The sequence below is a fragment of the Coregonus lavaretus genome, assembly GCF_964263955.1.
Source record: "Coregonus lavaretus genome assembly, chromosome: 34".
Classification (NCBI taxonomy): Eukaryota; Metazoa; Chordata; class Actinopteri; order Salmoniformes; family Salmonidae; genus Coregonus; species Coregonus lavaretus.
Window position 1 is genome coordinate 35,953,289 of NC_140021.1, and position 16,099 is coordinate 35,969,387.

Consider the following 16,099-nt stretch of genomic DNA (forward strand, 5'->3'; position numbering starts at 1 on the left):
GGATTCAGCAGTGAGGAGAATGTGGCAAAGAGCTTCCTAGGGTTAGAGGCAGATGCTTGGAATTTAGAGTGGTAGAAAGTGGCCTTAGCAGCAGAAACAGATGAAGAAAATGTAGAGAGGAGGGAGTGAAAAGATGCCAGGTCGGCAGGGAGTTTAGTTTTCTTCCATTTCCGCTCAGCTGCCCGGAGCTCTGTTCTGTGAGCTCGCAATGAGTCATCAAGCCACAGAGCTGGAGGGGAGGACCGAGCCGGCCGGGAGGATATGGGACACAGGGAGTCAAAGGATGCAGAAAGGGAGGAGAGGAGGGTTGAGGAGGCAGAATCAGGAGATTGGAGGGAGAAGGATTGAGCAGAGGGAAGAGATGATAGGATGGAAGAGGAGAGAGTAGTGGGAGAGAGAGAGCGAAGGTTGCGGCGGCGCGTTACCATCTGTGTAGGGGCAGAGTGAGTAGTGTTGGAGGAGAGCGAGAGAAAAAAGGATACAAAGTAGTGGTCGGAGACATGGAGGGGAGTTGCAGTGAGATTAGTAGAAGAGCAACATCTAGTAAAGATGAAGTCAAGCGTATTGCCTGCCTTGTGAGTGGGGGGGGATGGTGAGAGGGTGAGGTCAAAAGAGGAGAGGAGTGGAAAGAAGGTGGCAGAGAGAAATGAGTCAAATGTAGACGTGGGGAGGTTGAAATCCCCCAAAACTGTGAAGGGTGAGCCATCCTCAGGAAAGGAACTTATCAAGGCGTCAAGCTCATTGATGAACTCTCCAAGGGAACCTGGAGGGCGATAGATGACAAGGATATTAAGCTTAAATGGGCTAGTGACTGTGACAGCGTGGAATTCAAATGAGGAGATAGACACATGGGTTAGGGGAAAAATTGAGAATGACCACTTGGGAGAGATGAGGATTCCTGTGCCACCACCCCTCTGACCAGATGCTCTCGGGGTATGCGAGAACACATGGTCAGACGAGGAGAGAGCAGTAGGAGTAGCAGTGTTTTCAGTGGTAATCCATGTTTCCGTCAGTGCCAGGAAGTCGAGGGACTGGAGGGTAGCATAGGCTGGGATGAAGTCAGCCTTGTTGGCGGCAGAACGGCAGTTCCAGAGGCTGCCTGAGACCTGGAACTCCAGGTGTGTGGTGCGTGCAGGGACCACCAGGTTAGAGAGGCAGCAGCCACGCGGTGTGAGGCGTTTGTGTAGCCTGTGCGGAGAGGAGAGAACAGGGATAGGCAGAGGCAGAGGCATAGTTGACAGGCTGCAGCAGATGGCTACAATAATGCAGAGGAGATCGGAATAAAATGAACTAAACATCAGGGAAAGGAGAGAGCAGGCCTCCCTCACCAAAATATATATATATATATATATATATACAACTCTCCCAACTTCCACCTCAGAAACTATAATTGTTTCACTGAACCATCCGAGTAAAACTCTCACAACTTCCACTTTAGAAATTAGAATTGTTGTAAACTACAGCAGACTGTTATCAGACTGGTTGACCTGCTGGTTTTATTCCAAAGAGCATGACACTTTGCAAAATCAGACCGAGACAGCCTCTTGTAGGTTTCGTTTGCAGCTCCTCCTGCAGCAGTGGCATCAACTGTGGATATAAGATTGAGGAGATGGCATGCACACTTTTGGTGCCTTGGAAGTTGGTACTCAAGGCCTGTGTTGTCATCCAGAATAGCAGACACATCTTGACACTCCACCTCTGACTCACTCTGATCTTCTGTTGCATCATCAAGGGTGGAGTCACTCTTCTTGTACATTGATGGCTTCCTCCTTTTTCTCCTCACCATATAATCAAAAGGCCTTCAGGAAGTTTGAGCCACTGTCTGTTGTCGCCATGGTCAATTTTTCCCTGATGTGGTACTCAGAATGTATTTCCTCTAATGCAGCAGCACGGACATCAAACGTGTGCGAGCCTTTGACAGGTCTACAAGCCAATGCAGCGGAGTGCCTCTCCAGTGAGGTGTTGTCTATCCAGTGACAGGTGACACCTAAGTAGCTACGTTGTCTGGCAGACCAGCAGTCTGTTGTGGTAGCAACATAGTTCACAGCACTCAGCTTTTTGATGATTATGCTCTTCTTGTGTTTTGCAGCTTCTTGTATTCTTGTGCATAACGTTTTCCTTGTCATTACTGTTTGAGGTTGCAAGGTTTCTATCAAAGTCTTGAAGGATGGCGTCTCAACCACAGAAAATGGTTGGTTGGCCTCACATACAAAATTTAGCACCAGCTTGTCAAGCGTTGCTTGTGTTACCCGTCCTGGGGCAGCGAAGGCTGTGATTTTTGCATTTTTCACAAGAGTATCACTGGAAGAGGAGGACTTACGCTTTCTGTGGTTCTCTAGTAAGTCTGTGTACTTTGCCAGTTTGTTGGGGAGAACCCTCTGTGGATAAAAAAAAAACTGTAATTTTCATCATACATGTCAACTATGACAGACAAATTGAGAATTTTGTTTGCAGAAAATCACATTGTAGGATTTTTTATGAATTTATTTGCAAATGATGGTGGGAAATAAGTATTTGGTCACCTACAAACAAGCAAGATTTCTGGCTCTCACAGACCTGTGACTTCTTCTTTAAGAGGCTCCCCTGTCCTCCACTCGTTACCTGTATTAATGGCACCTGTTTGAACTTGTTATCAGTATAAAAGTCACCTGTCCACAACCTCAAACAGTCACACTCCAAACTCCACTATGGCCAAGACCAAAGAGCTGTCAAAGGAACCAGAAACAAAATTGTAGACCTGCACCAGGCTGGGAAGACTGAATCTGCAATAGGTAAGCAGCTTGGTTTGAAGAAATCAACTGTGGGAGCAATTATTATGAAATGGAAGACATACAAGACCACTGATAATCTCCCTCGATCTGGGGCTCCACACAAGATCTCACCCCGTGGGGTCAAACTGATCACAAGAACGGTGAGCAAAAATCCCAGAACCACACGGGGGGACCTAGTGAATGACCTGCAGAGAGTTGGGACCAAAGTAACAAAGCCTACCATCAGTAACACACTACGCCGCCGGGGACTCAAATCCTGCAGTGCAAGACGTTTCCCCCTGCTTAAGCCAGTACATGTCCAGGCCCGTCTGAAGTTTGCTAGAGTGCATTTGGATGATCCAGAAGAGGATTGGGAGAATGTCATATGGTCAGATGAAACCAAAATATAACTTTTTGGTAAAAACTCAACTTGTAGTGTTTGGAGGACAAAGAATGCTGAGTTGCATCCAAAGAACACCATACCTATTGTGAAGCATGGGGGTGGAAACATCATGCTTTGGGGCTGTTTTTCTGCAAAGGGACCAGGACGACAGATCCGTGTAAAGGAAAGAATGAATGGGGCCATGTATTGTGAGATTTTGAGTGAAAACCTCCTTCCATCAGCAAGGGCATTGAAGATGAAACGTGGCTGGGTCTTTCAGCATGACAATGATCCCAAACACACCGCCCGGGCAACAAAGGAGTGGCTTCGTAAGAAGCATTTCAAGGTCCTGGAGTGGCCTAGCCAGTCTCCAGATCTCAACCCCATAGAAAATCTTTGGAGGGAGTTGAAAGTCCGTGTTGCCCAGCGACAGCCCCAAAACATCACTGCTCTAGAGGAGATCTGCATGGAGGAATGGGCCAAAATACCAGCAACAGTGTGTGAAAACCTTGTGAAGACTTACAGAAAACATTTGACCTGTGTCATTGCCAACAGAGGGTATATAACAAAGTATTGAGTAACTTTTGTTATTGACCAAATACTTATTTTCCACCATAATTTGCAAATAAATTCATGAAAAATCCTACAATGTGATTTTCTGGATTTTTTTTCTTCTCATTTTCTCTGTCATAGTTGACCTATGATGAAAATTACAGGCCTCTCATCTTTTTAAGTGGGAGAACTTGCACAGTTGGTGGCTGACTAAATACTTTTTTCCCCCACTGTGTGTATGTATATATATATATATATATATATATATATATATACACACACACACACACACACAGTATCTCACAAAAGTGAGTACACCCCTCACATTTTTGTAAATATTTGAGTATATCTTTTCATGCGATATCACTGAAGAAATGACACTTTGCTACAATGTAAAGTATTGAGTGTACAGCTTGTATAACAGTGTAAATTTGCTGTCCCCTCAAAATAACACAACACACAGCCATTAATGTCTAAATCGCTGGCAACAAAAGTGAGTACACCCCTAAGTGAAAATGTCCAAATTGGGCCCAAAGTGTCAATATTTTGTGTGGCCACCATCATTTTCCAGCACTGCCTTAACCCTCTTGGGCATGGAGTTCACCAGAGCTTCACAGGTTGCCACTGGAGTCCTCTTCCACTCCGCCATGACGACATCACGGAGCTGGTGGATGTTAGAGACCTTGGTTCCCTCAATGAACTGTAGCTCCCCAGTGCCGGCAGCACTCATGCAGCCCCAGACCATGACACTCCCACCACCATGTTTGACTGTAGGCAAGACACTTGTCTTTGTATTCCTCACCTGGTTGCCGCCACACACGCTTGACACTATCTGAACCAAATAAATTTATCTTGGTCTCATCAGACCACAGGACATGGTTCCAGTAATCCATGTCCTTAGTCTGCTTGTCTTCAGCAAACTGTTTGCGGTCTTTCTTGTGCATCATCTTTAGAAGAGGCTTCCTTCTGGGACGACAGCCATGCAGACCAATTTGGTGCAGTGTATGGTCTGAGCACTGACAGGCTGACCCCCGACCCCTTCAACCGCTGCAGCAATGCTGGCAGCACTCATACGTCTATTTCCCAAAGACAACCTCTGGATATGACGCTGAGCACGTTCACTCAACTTCTTTGGTCGACCATGGTGAGGCCTGTTCTGAGTGGAACCTGTCCTGTTAAACCGCTGTATGGTCTTGGCCACCGTGCTGCAGCTCAGTTTCAGGGTCTTGGCAATCTTCTTATAGCCCAGGCCATCTTTATGTAGAGCAACAATTCTTTTTTTCAGATCCTCAGAGTTCTTTGCCATGAGGTGCCATGTTGAACTTCCAGTGACCAGTATGAGGGAGTGTGAGAGCGATGACACCAAATTTTAACACACCTGCTCCCCATTCACACCTGAGACCTTGTAACACTAACGAGTGAACATTTTCACTTAGGGGTGTACTCACTTTTGTTGCCAGCGGTTTAGACATTAATGGCTGTGTGTTGAGTTATTTTGAGGGGACAGCAAATGTACACTGTTATTCAAGCTGTCCATTCACTACTCTACAATGTAGCAAAGTGTCATTTCTTCAGTGTTGTCACATGAAAAGATATACTCCAAACTGCTACAGACCTATATCCATCCTGCCCTGCCTTTCGAAAGTATTCGAAAGCCAAGTTAACAAACAGATCATCGACCATTTCGAATACCACCGTACCTTCTCCGCTATGCAATCCGGTTTCCGAGCTGGTCACGGGTGCACTTCAGCCACGCTCAAGGTCCTAAACGATATTATAACCGCGATTGATAATAGACAGTACTGTGCAGCCGTCTTCATCGACCTGGCCAAGGCTTTCGACTCTGTCAACCACCGCATTCTTATTGGCAGACTAAATAGCCTTGGTTTCTCAAATGACTGCCTCGCCTGGTTCACCAACTACTTCTCAGATATAGTTCAGTGTGTCAAATCGGAGGGCTTGTTGTCTGGACCTATGGCAGTCTCTATGGGGGTGCCACAGGCTTCAATTCTTGGGCCGACACTTTTCTCCGTGTATATCAATGATGTCGCTCTTGCTGCTGGTGACTCTCAGATCCACCTATACGCAGACGACACCATTTTGTATACATCTGGCCCTTCATTGGACACTGTGTTAACAAACCTCCAAACGAGCTTCAATGCCATACAACAATCCTTCAGTAGCCTTCAACTGCTCTTAAACACTAGTAAAACTAAATGCATGCTTTTCAATCGAACGCTGCTAGCACCCGCCCACCCGACTAGAATCACCACTCTCGACGGGTCTGACCTAGAGTATGTGGACAACTACAAATATCTAGGTGTCTGGTTAGACTGTAAACTCAACTTCCAGACTCACATAAAGAATCTCCAATCCAAAGTTAAATCTAGAATCGGCTTCCTATTTCGCAACAAAGCCTCCTTCACTCATGCTGCCAAACATGCCCTCGTAAAACTGACTATCCTACCGATCCTTGACTTCGGCGATGTCATTTACAAAATAGCCTCCAACACTCTACTCAGCAAATTGGATGTAGTCTATCACAGTGCCATCCGTTTTGTCTCCAAAGCCCCATACACTACCCACCACTGTGACCTGTACGCTCTTGTTGGCTGGTCCTCACTACATGTTCGTCGTCAAACCCACTGGCTCCAGGCCATCTATAAATCACTGCTAGGCAAATCCCCGCCTTATCTTAGCTCATTGGTCACCATAGCAGCACCCACCCGTAGTCTGCGCTCCAGCAGGTATATCTCACTGGTCATTCCCAAAGCCAACACCTCCTTTGGCCGCCATTCCTTCCAGTTCTCTGCTGCCAATGACTGGAACGAATTGCAAAAATCTCTGAAGCTGGAGACTCTTATCTCCCTCAATAACTTTAAGCATCAGTTGTCAGAGCACCTTACCGATCACTGCACCTGTACACAGCCCATCTGAAATTAGCCCACCCAACTACCTCATCCCTATATTGTTATTTATTTTGCTCTTTTGCACCCCAGTATCTCTATTTGCACATAATCTCTTGCACATCTAGCATTCCAGTGTTGATACTATTGTAATTATTCTGCACTATAGCCTATTTATTGCCTTACCTCCATAACTTGCTACATTTGCACACACTGTATATATATTTTCTGTTGTATTTCTGACTTTATGTTTTTTTTACCCCATATGTAACTCTGTGTTGTTTTTATTGCACTACTTTGCTTTATCTTGGCCAGGTCGCAGTTGTAAATGAGAACCTGTTCTCAACTGGCTTACCTGGTTAAATAAAGGTGAAAAAAAAAAAAAAAAAAAAAAAAAAGAAATCAAATATTTACAAAAATGTGAGGGGTGTACTCACTTTAGTGAGATACTGTATATATGTGTATATGTTTGGGAGGGAACAGCTATGTGTTTGATATTTTCTAAGAAGTGATATGTGTCCCTAAAATAACTGGGGTGCTTAGTGGAGAGGGGGTTGATATAATTAAGATGTTGTAGGACTCACTGTTGCAGTCAGAAACCATTTCTCTTCCGGGGGGAACCTCAACGGGTACTATCCAGGTGTCTGGTTCTTTGTGTATACACCCACTCAATTGGTTGGCACTTAAAATAGCCTTTGGGGGTTGAGTAGTCAAGTTGAAGCCGCAGTAGCGAATTTACTTGGCTTTGACGGCATTCTCGGTCTTCTTGGGGAGTAGCACCGCCCGGATGTTGGGTCCTCGTCGTTACGGAAGGCCAGCTGCAGGTGACAGGGGATGATGTGAGTTTTGGTGTTAGCTTCACACGCTAACGGCGAAGCAAACGGCGGAGCTAACAGCTAATACCGGAGCAAACAGCGAATCAAACGGGCCTGGAGGCCATTTGTGGTCGAGGCGAGAAGGGATACAGCTACGTCCGTGTTTGGTTGTATTTGGAAGGGACTAGTTCGCTTCATGTGGACTCTTCATTTGGACTGGACTGACTGACTCGACATGTAGGCGGGGCTCGGGAGCTTCAGAGCTAAGGGCAGGGCTACAGATTAGGTGTCCCTAAAGAACCGCTTGTCTAACAGTAGTTCCGCATTACATTAATTAATTTGCACTCAAGTTTTATTTATTTTTATACTGTGTATTCTCCGTGTAAATTCATGTACCGTACCGAGACGCCCGTACCATTTCGGTTCAATACAAATACATGTACTGTTCCACCCCTACATCCAACTGTAATCAAAATTGCCATAGTTTCAGTAAATGTGATTAGTATATGTTCTCCCTTTCATTTTTTAAAGGATGATATGGATGAGCCAGACCTGTGGGATGCATCAGTGGTCCTCCTTACAACAGTCAGTGATGATGCCACAAGCCCAGTTCACTACCACCCAGTGAGAGTCTCTGTCGTCCTAGAGGGTGATGTGGTTGTCAATCTCCCCAGGCTTGCTGATGCCTTCCTGGTAATGTTCGGCCTGATTTATGCACTACATCTCAGCTATCCCAAGGGACTGACAAACACTTTTGAGTTCACACAGAAAATCTTACTTGGTCTTGATGACTCTAAACTGTCACCCAAGCTGCAGAATCTTAAAAATGAGCTGATGTTGTATGTGTAACTGAAGATCCAAAAAGGAGTGGTGGATTCTGATGGCTCACTCTGTTAGAGCATAGTCCATAATGAGAATATGTCATGTCAGGTCCATGTTGAATACTGTTCAACTGTTTATGTTAAAGCTGCTGCTCTACTCAACGGGTTTTCAGCCAAATGGCACAAAGTACACAGTGTCTTTGTACGTTTTAATGTACATTTAATTGTTGTTAAACTGAAATTCAGGGTTGAATTAAGTGTTTATATATGGAGGATATTTTTATTCATAATTCAAATTGAAAGGCCAAAGGGAAAACGAAGCGAGATCAAATTAAAAATATTATTATTTTACTACACTACTAGGAAAAATCATGCCATAATTAAATTTAAAAAGTCAAATTTAAAATGCAAAGCTTCAACTGTCAGCTGGAAGTCGTTTCAGACCCTCCCACCAGCAGTTGGGCCATGCCTCCTCATTTAAATTGACACCTGTCACTTCTAAATGAAAAGCTTAAATCAAAATGTAAAAGGTGAATCTGAAAATGTCAATGTCAAATGTAAAACGTAAAATTCAAAAGATAAAATGTCGAATTGAAAATTATAAAGGGGAAAGGCTAAAATAAAAAAATTATATTTTAGATTTTAATTGAAGTATTTCCATTTTAAGCTTTTACATCATACATTTAATTATGGCATGATTTTTCCTAGTAGCGTAGTAAAATAATACTATTAATTTGATCTTGCTTCTTTTTTTCTTTGGACTTTCAATTTGAATTATGAATAAATATATCCTCCATATTTATACACTATGGCATTTTGTTTTTAAAAGGTGTACTATATAGCTTTGGGAAGTACATTTTTATCAGAAAGGAAAGCTCTTCATTGATACATTTTCATAAATAAATAAACTGTCCTCAAAGTTTCAGGCTACTTTACTTTAAAGTAGCCACCTTTCTAGTTGGAAACAGTGTTATAGGGACTTTATTTTCTTCTGAGGATGGGATGTTTATTCAGTTATGGAAATGGTTAAATACTTTTTATTGTCTTATTAATATTGTTAATTTTGCTTTTCGAGTTTGAATTAATTTTCTAAAACTATACAGTGCACCCTGAAGTTGCTAGATTTGAACCAGATAGCCAAAGGAAGGCTAAACACTGCCTTTGTACATGTTAATGTACCGTTTTGAAATTTTAGCAGTTTTAGTTGTGAAGAATTTACAAGCAATTTGTTTATACATTGCTGCACTGCAAGTTTACAACCAGATGGCCAAAAGCGTGGCTTTGTAATTGTTTATTTAAATCTCTTTTTAATTCTTAATTATTTTTATTACTATTATTGTTATATTACTATTATTATTAAATAGATTGTTTCATTTTGTGCTAAAAGGCACAGGTGTGGGCAAATAATATTTCTAAACAAATGTTTGGTCACCACCCAAGACTTGCTGATGCCCTCCTGGTAATGTTGTATTAACAGTTTATAAGCTATTTGTGATATAATGATATTTTTTTAATGTAATTTTTGCTTTTGTGAGTTTGAATATGTTCTACTATTACATAGTTCATCTTAAAGTATAAACAAAATGCCCAGAAGTAGACTTGTTAATTCTTATTTTTTATTAATGTTTTTTTATTTCATATTTTTTTCCTAAAAGACTGGGCAAGAAAAGTTTATACTAAACATCTGAATAGATGATGTTTTTTTGTTTGACCTTTAAGTCAAGAGTACTTATTATTTTTAAGGCAATCAGTTGCCACAAATATTTTAAGTTTGGTAAATGATTTTGAGTTGTAACAAGTCTATGGTTTTGAGTTATGGGTAATCAGAAGATTGATTGAAAAAACGAATAAATGTTAAGTTAACTCAGGATATTTATGTTTCATTTTCATGCTTGAAATTATTAAGTTCTCTTGAGATATTGCAATGAGAAAGATGAATAAATATTCTGAGTAGCATAAACTGAAAATGTTTGAGTTGGCTTAATCAGTACATTTAATTATAATTAAAAATTACATTTAACATGAACTCCAAATATATAAGCAATGATATACTCAAATGTTTGAGTTTATGAACTCAAAAAAACAGTGGCAACGGATTGCCTCACTTTCTTAAAGTTCTGCTTACTTATTCGGGTTTACAGTGATATGTCTGTGCTATGTGCAGGCAGCTAGTATAATTATTGTTTGTGAAGTAAGTATGGTGATTATTATTAAGGTTCTGGTCGTCTGAGATACCAACAAGTAGGCTATACAATATCAAGACATATGTATTTTTCTATTAGTGTATTTGAGTTTGTTCTGTCGTTTCTGGATGATTAAATTGAAATTGCATCCAACTTTATATGGCTTGTTTTAGATATAGTGATATTTGAGAATTGATTTCATTTCAAATAACTGAAAGTGAGAGGTTGTAATCTGAATAAAGGGGGGAAATGCCATTTATTGAACGTGGTGAGACAGTCTTACACATTTCTAGAGAACCAGTTCGGATTTAAGTATAACTTTTGTATGACTGAAGCTTTTAGTGGTAGGTCCAAGCTTAAAATATTTAATCAATTCTGTCCTCTCTATTGATATTCATTTTATAAATAGGCCCGTTTAATTTTGTCTGGCTTGCTGTTCCAAAACAAATGGAATATTTATTTTTCATATCAATTAAAAAACTGTTCGCTAGGTGTAGGCAAGACCGTAAACTGGGATAATACTATAGAGTTAATCAGTGTAATGTGAGGCTTCTTGTTTGCACGGGCAATGTCTCCGGCCAACTCCAGGATCTCAGCAGTCAGGCACTCGAGCACGGCAGCCAGGTAGACTGGTGCGACAGCGCCCACACGCTCGGCATAGTTGCCTTTGCGCATCAGCCTGGGCATCTCGTAATCCATCTTGATTTAAATGTTCATGTAAAATGTGTTCCCAACATTGAAAGAATGTCTGTGTTTGTGTGTGATTTTTTTATTCCAGGAAGATGAAGGGGGTGATGTCCTGCAGGACCTAGCAAAACATGCAAGGAAAATCGTTGTGTACTAACCTGGGATATTTACGTTAAGGATTATGTTTACCAATAGATGACAGTATTGACTCAATACGGGGTTTGCTTTCCGCTATCCGTAGCCGTTCAAATGTCTGACATATAACCGTGCTCGAGAAAGCCACAGGTAGCGTAATGTATTTCAGCAGATTTCGTGCGTTTCTGTGTGAAAAGACACGAATTTATGTGCTACTTAATTCGTGCGAAAACACACCAATTTAACCAGTAAGCTACACACAACAACCATAAACGGATAGCCTATTTTTCTTTATTATAGTTGTGAATATACAGAAATGTTGTCTTTATTTAATAATGTTTCAAACATTGTAGTTGTATGCCTATGTACTGTTTGAGATTTTCTGAACATAATTTGTGAGAAAATACACACATTTACGTGGGAAAAATTGTTTTATTACATTTTAGTCATTTAGCAGATGCTCTTATCCAGAGCGACTTACAGGAGCATTTAGGATTAAGTGCCTTGCTTAAGGGCACATCGACAGATTTTTCACCTAGTCGGCCCGGGGACTAGAACCAGCGACCTTTCGGTTACTGGCACAACGCTCTTACCCACTAACCTACCTGCCACCCTTATTAATGTTAACGCTGTTTTCTATGCTTGATTTCGATTAATACTTTGGGATACTGGTGCACTTTTGGTCAGAAAGGCCCCTTTTCCGTGTAGGCAACAGTACACGATTTACTTCATAATGCATTTCATATTTCGTAGAGTCTAAATTACACAATTTTCTTCATTATTCATTTAATACATGTTAAAGAGGTTAATGTAAAAATAATGAAATATGTCGGCTTTCACTTATGGCACTTCCAAGGCCTTTCTATTGTGGTTATGTCAATCATATTATATACTTAGGCTATTGTAACGCGTTCAACCAGTTAGCAAGTCAGAAATGTCCGTTTCCTAGTACCGACTAGCACTTGAATGCTGTATTATGCCAACTTCACATTCTCGTGGAAAATGGGAAGTTGTAACTCCCACATGATTGTGTTCAAGTGGTTTTGAAGTCGGAACAATTCTTAAACCAATAAGATTGGCAACAACATTTTCACTATTTCTCACTTGTAATTCCTACTTGGAGGGTCATTCAAGTGAAACTTCCCAGTCGGAACTAGGTATTTCCGATAACTCTGATAGCACCCTGAACACGACATTAATATGTGTGATCGACAACAGTAGGGTCTGGGTCCCGGCGTGTCCAGTCCCCATACCCATTCCATAGGAGTGAGTGTCAGTAGTCTACTATATGTCCGTGCTATGTGAAGTAAGTATGGTGATTATTATTAAGGTTCTGGTCGTCTGAGATACCAACAAGTAAGGCTATACAACATACAATATCAATAAATATATATTTTCTCCTATTAGTGTATTTGAGTTTGTTCTGTCGTTTCTGGATGATTTAATTGAAATTGCAACCAACTTTCTATGGCTTGTTTTAGATATAGTGATATTTGAGAGATTATTTCATTTCAAATAACTGAAAGTGAGAGGTTGTAATTTGCCATTACTGAACATGTGGTGATTAGAACAAAATATTTCACTCTTGACTTTGGCGAATATTATCGCGCGGCAGTGTCCTAATGCCTGCGCGCAGTGGACTATTGGCCTCGTTTGCCATAGCAGGCTAGCATTAAATTATAACACAAGATTTCACTCTTGACTTCAGCGACTATTATTGCGCATAAAGGGCCGGCAGTGTACTTTTGCGCGCACATTGTGCTTTTGCCTGCGCGCAGTGTGCAGTTGCATCCGCGCAGTGTACTATTGGCCTCGTTTGCCATAGCATGCTAGCATTAAATTATAACACAAGATTTCACTCTTGACTATGGCGACTATTATTGCGTGTAAAGGCCAGCAGTGATCTATTGTTTTGGGCGCGCAGTGTATTATTGCGGGCGCACGCAAAGTGTATTGTTTTTTGGCGTACAGTGTGTTTTATGGGCGCGCAGTGTATTGTTTTGGGTGCGAAGTGTACTGTTTTGGGTGCGCGGTCAAAAAAAAAGAGAAGCAAAGCATCCCTTCCGATAGCCGACAGAGGAGGCCTCCGTAACGGGCCAATCGGGGTGGTGGGGAGATGGTGTCCAATCAGCAGATGCCACTGCCGGCTTTATACATTTCACATGGGCATTTCGAGGCTATACTCCGACTGTCTAAGAAGGAAGCTAGCGCCATGGCCAGAACCAAGCAAACCGCTCGCAAATCCACCCGTGGCAAAGCCTACAGGATGCAGCTCGCCGCCAAGGCTGCGCGCAAAGTCAACATGTAAGGAAAATCGTTGTGTACGAACCTGGGATATTTACGTTAAGGATTATGTTTACCAATCGATGACAGTATTGACTCAATACGGGGTTTGCTTTCCGCTATCCGTCGCCGTTTAAATGTCTGACATATAACCGTGCTCGAGAAAACCACAGGTAGCATAATGTATTTCATCAGATTTCGTGCGTTTCTGTGTGAAAAGACACTAATTTATGTGCTACTTAATTCGTGCGAAAAGACAGCAATTTAACACACAACAACCATAAACGGATAGCCTATTTTTCTTTATTTTCTTTATTATGGCTAATTAAACGTTATGAATATACAGAAATGTTGTCTTTATTTAATAATGTTTCAAACATTGTAGTTGTATGCCTATGTACTGTTTGAGATTTTCTGAACATCATTTGTGAGAAAATACACACATTTACGTGCAACTTAATTCGTGGGAAAAATTGTTTTATTAATGCTAACGCTGTTTTCTATGCTTGATTTCGATTAATACTTTGGGACACTGGTGCACTTTTGGTCAGAAAGCCCCCTTTTCCGTGTAGGCAACAGTACATGATTTTCTTCATAATGCATTTCATATTTCGTAGAGTCTAAATTACACAATTTTCTTCATTATTCATTTAATACATGTTAAAGAGGTTAATGTAAAAATAATGAAATATGTCGGCTTTCACTTATGGCACTTCCAAGGCCTTTCTATTGTGGTTATGTCAATCATATTATATACTTAGGCTATTGTAACGCGTTCAACCAGTTAGCAAGTCAGAAATGTCTGTTTCCTAGTACCGACTAGCACTTGAATGCTGTATTATGCCAACTTCACATTCTCGTGGAAAATGGGAAGTTGTAACTCCCACATGATTGTGTTCAAGTGGTTTTGAAGTCGGAAAAATTCTTAAACCAATAAGATTGGCAACAACATTTTCACTATTTCTCACTTGTAATTCCTACTTGGAGGGTCATTCAAGTGAAACTTCCCAGTCGGAACTAGGTATTTCCGATAACTCTGATAGCACCCTGAACACGACATTAATATGTGTGATCGACAACAGTAGGGTCTGGGTCCCGGCGTGTCCAGTCCCCATACCCATTCCATAGGAGTGAGTGTCAGTAGTCTACTATATGTCCGTGCTATGTGAAGTAAGTATGGTGATTATTATTAAGGTTCTGGTCGTCTGAGATACCAACAAGTAAGGCTATACAACATACAATATCAATAAATATATATTTTCTCCTATTAGTGTATTTGAGTTTGTTCTGTCGTTTCTGGATGATTTAATTGAAATTGCAACCAACTTTCTATGGCTTGTTTTAGATATAGTGATATTTGAGAGATTATTTCATTTCAAATAACTGAAAGTGAGAGGTTGTAATTTGAATAAAGGGGGGAAATGCCATTACTGAACATGTGGTGATTAGAACAAAAGATTTTACTCTTGACTTTGGCGAATATTATCGCGCGGCAGTGTCCTAATGCCTGCGCGCAGTGGACTATTGGCATCGTTCGCCATAGCAGGCTTGCATTAGATTAGAACATAAGATTTCACTCTTGACTTCAGCGACTATTATTGCGCATAAAGGGCCGGCAGTGTACTTTTGTGCGCACATTGTGCTTTTGCCTGCGCGCAGTGTGCAGTTGCATCCGCGCAGTGTACTATTGGCCTCCTTTGCCATAGCAGGCTAGCATTAAATTATAACACAAGATTTCACTCTTGACTATGGCGACTATTATTGCGTGTAAAGGCCGGCAGTGATCTATTGTTTTGGGCGCGCAGTGTATTATTGCGGGCGCACGCAAAGTGTATTGTTTTTTGGCGTACAGTGTGTTTTATGGGCGCGCAGTGTATTGTTTTGGGTGCGCAGTGTACTGTTTTGGGTGCGCGGTCAAAAAAAAAGAGAAGCAAAGCATCCCTTCCGATAGCCGACAGAGGAGGCCTCCGTAACGGGCCAATCGGGGTGGTGGGGAGATGGTGTCCAATCAGCAGATGCCACTGCCGGCTTTATACATTTCACATGGGCATTTCGAGGCTATACTCCGACTGTCTAAGAAGGAAAAATTAAAATAAATAAATTACATTATTTAGCAGACGCTCTTATCCAGAGCGACTTACATGAGCAATTAGGGTTAAGTGCCTTGCTTAATGGCACATCGACAGATTTTTCACCTAGTCGGCTCGGGGATTAGAATCAGCGACTTTTCGGTTACTGGCACAACACTCTTACCCACTAAGCTACCTGCCGCCATGGGCAGAACCAAGCAAACCGCTCGCAAATCCACCCGTGGCAAAGCCTACAGGATGCAGCTCGCCGCCAAGGCTGCGCGCAAAGTCAACATGTAAGGAAAATCGTTGTGTACGAACCTGGGATATTTACGTTAAGGATTATGTTTACCAATCGATGACAGTATTGACTCAATACGGGGTTTGCTTTCCGCTATCCGTCGCCGTTTAAATGTCTGACATATAACCGTGCTCGAGAAAACCACAGGTAGCATAATGTATTTCATCAGATTTCGTGCGTTTCTGTGTGAAAAGACACGAATTTATGTGCTACTT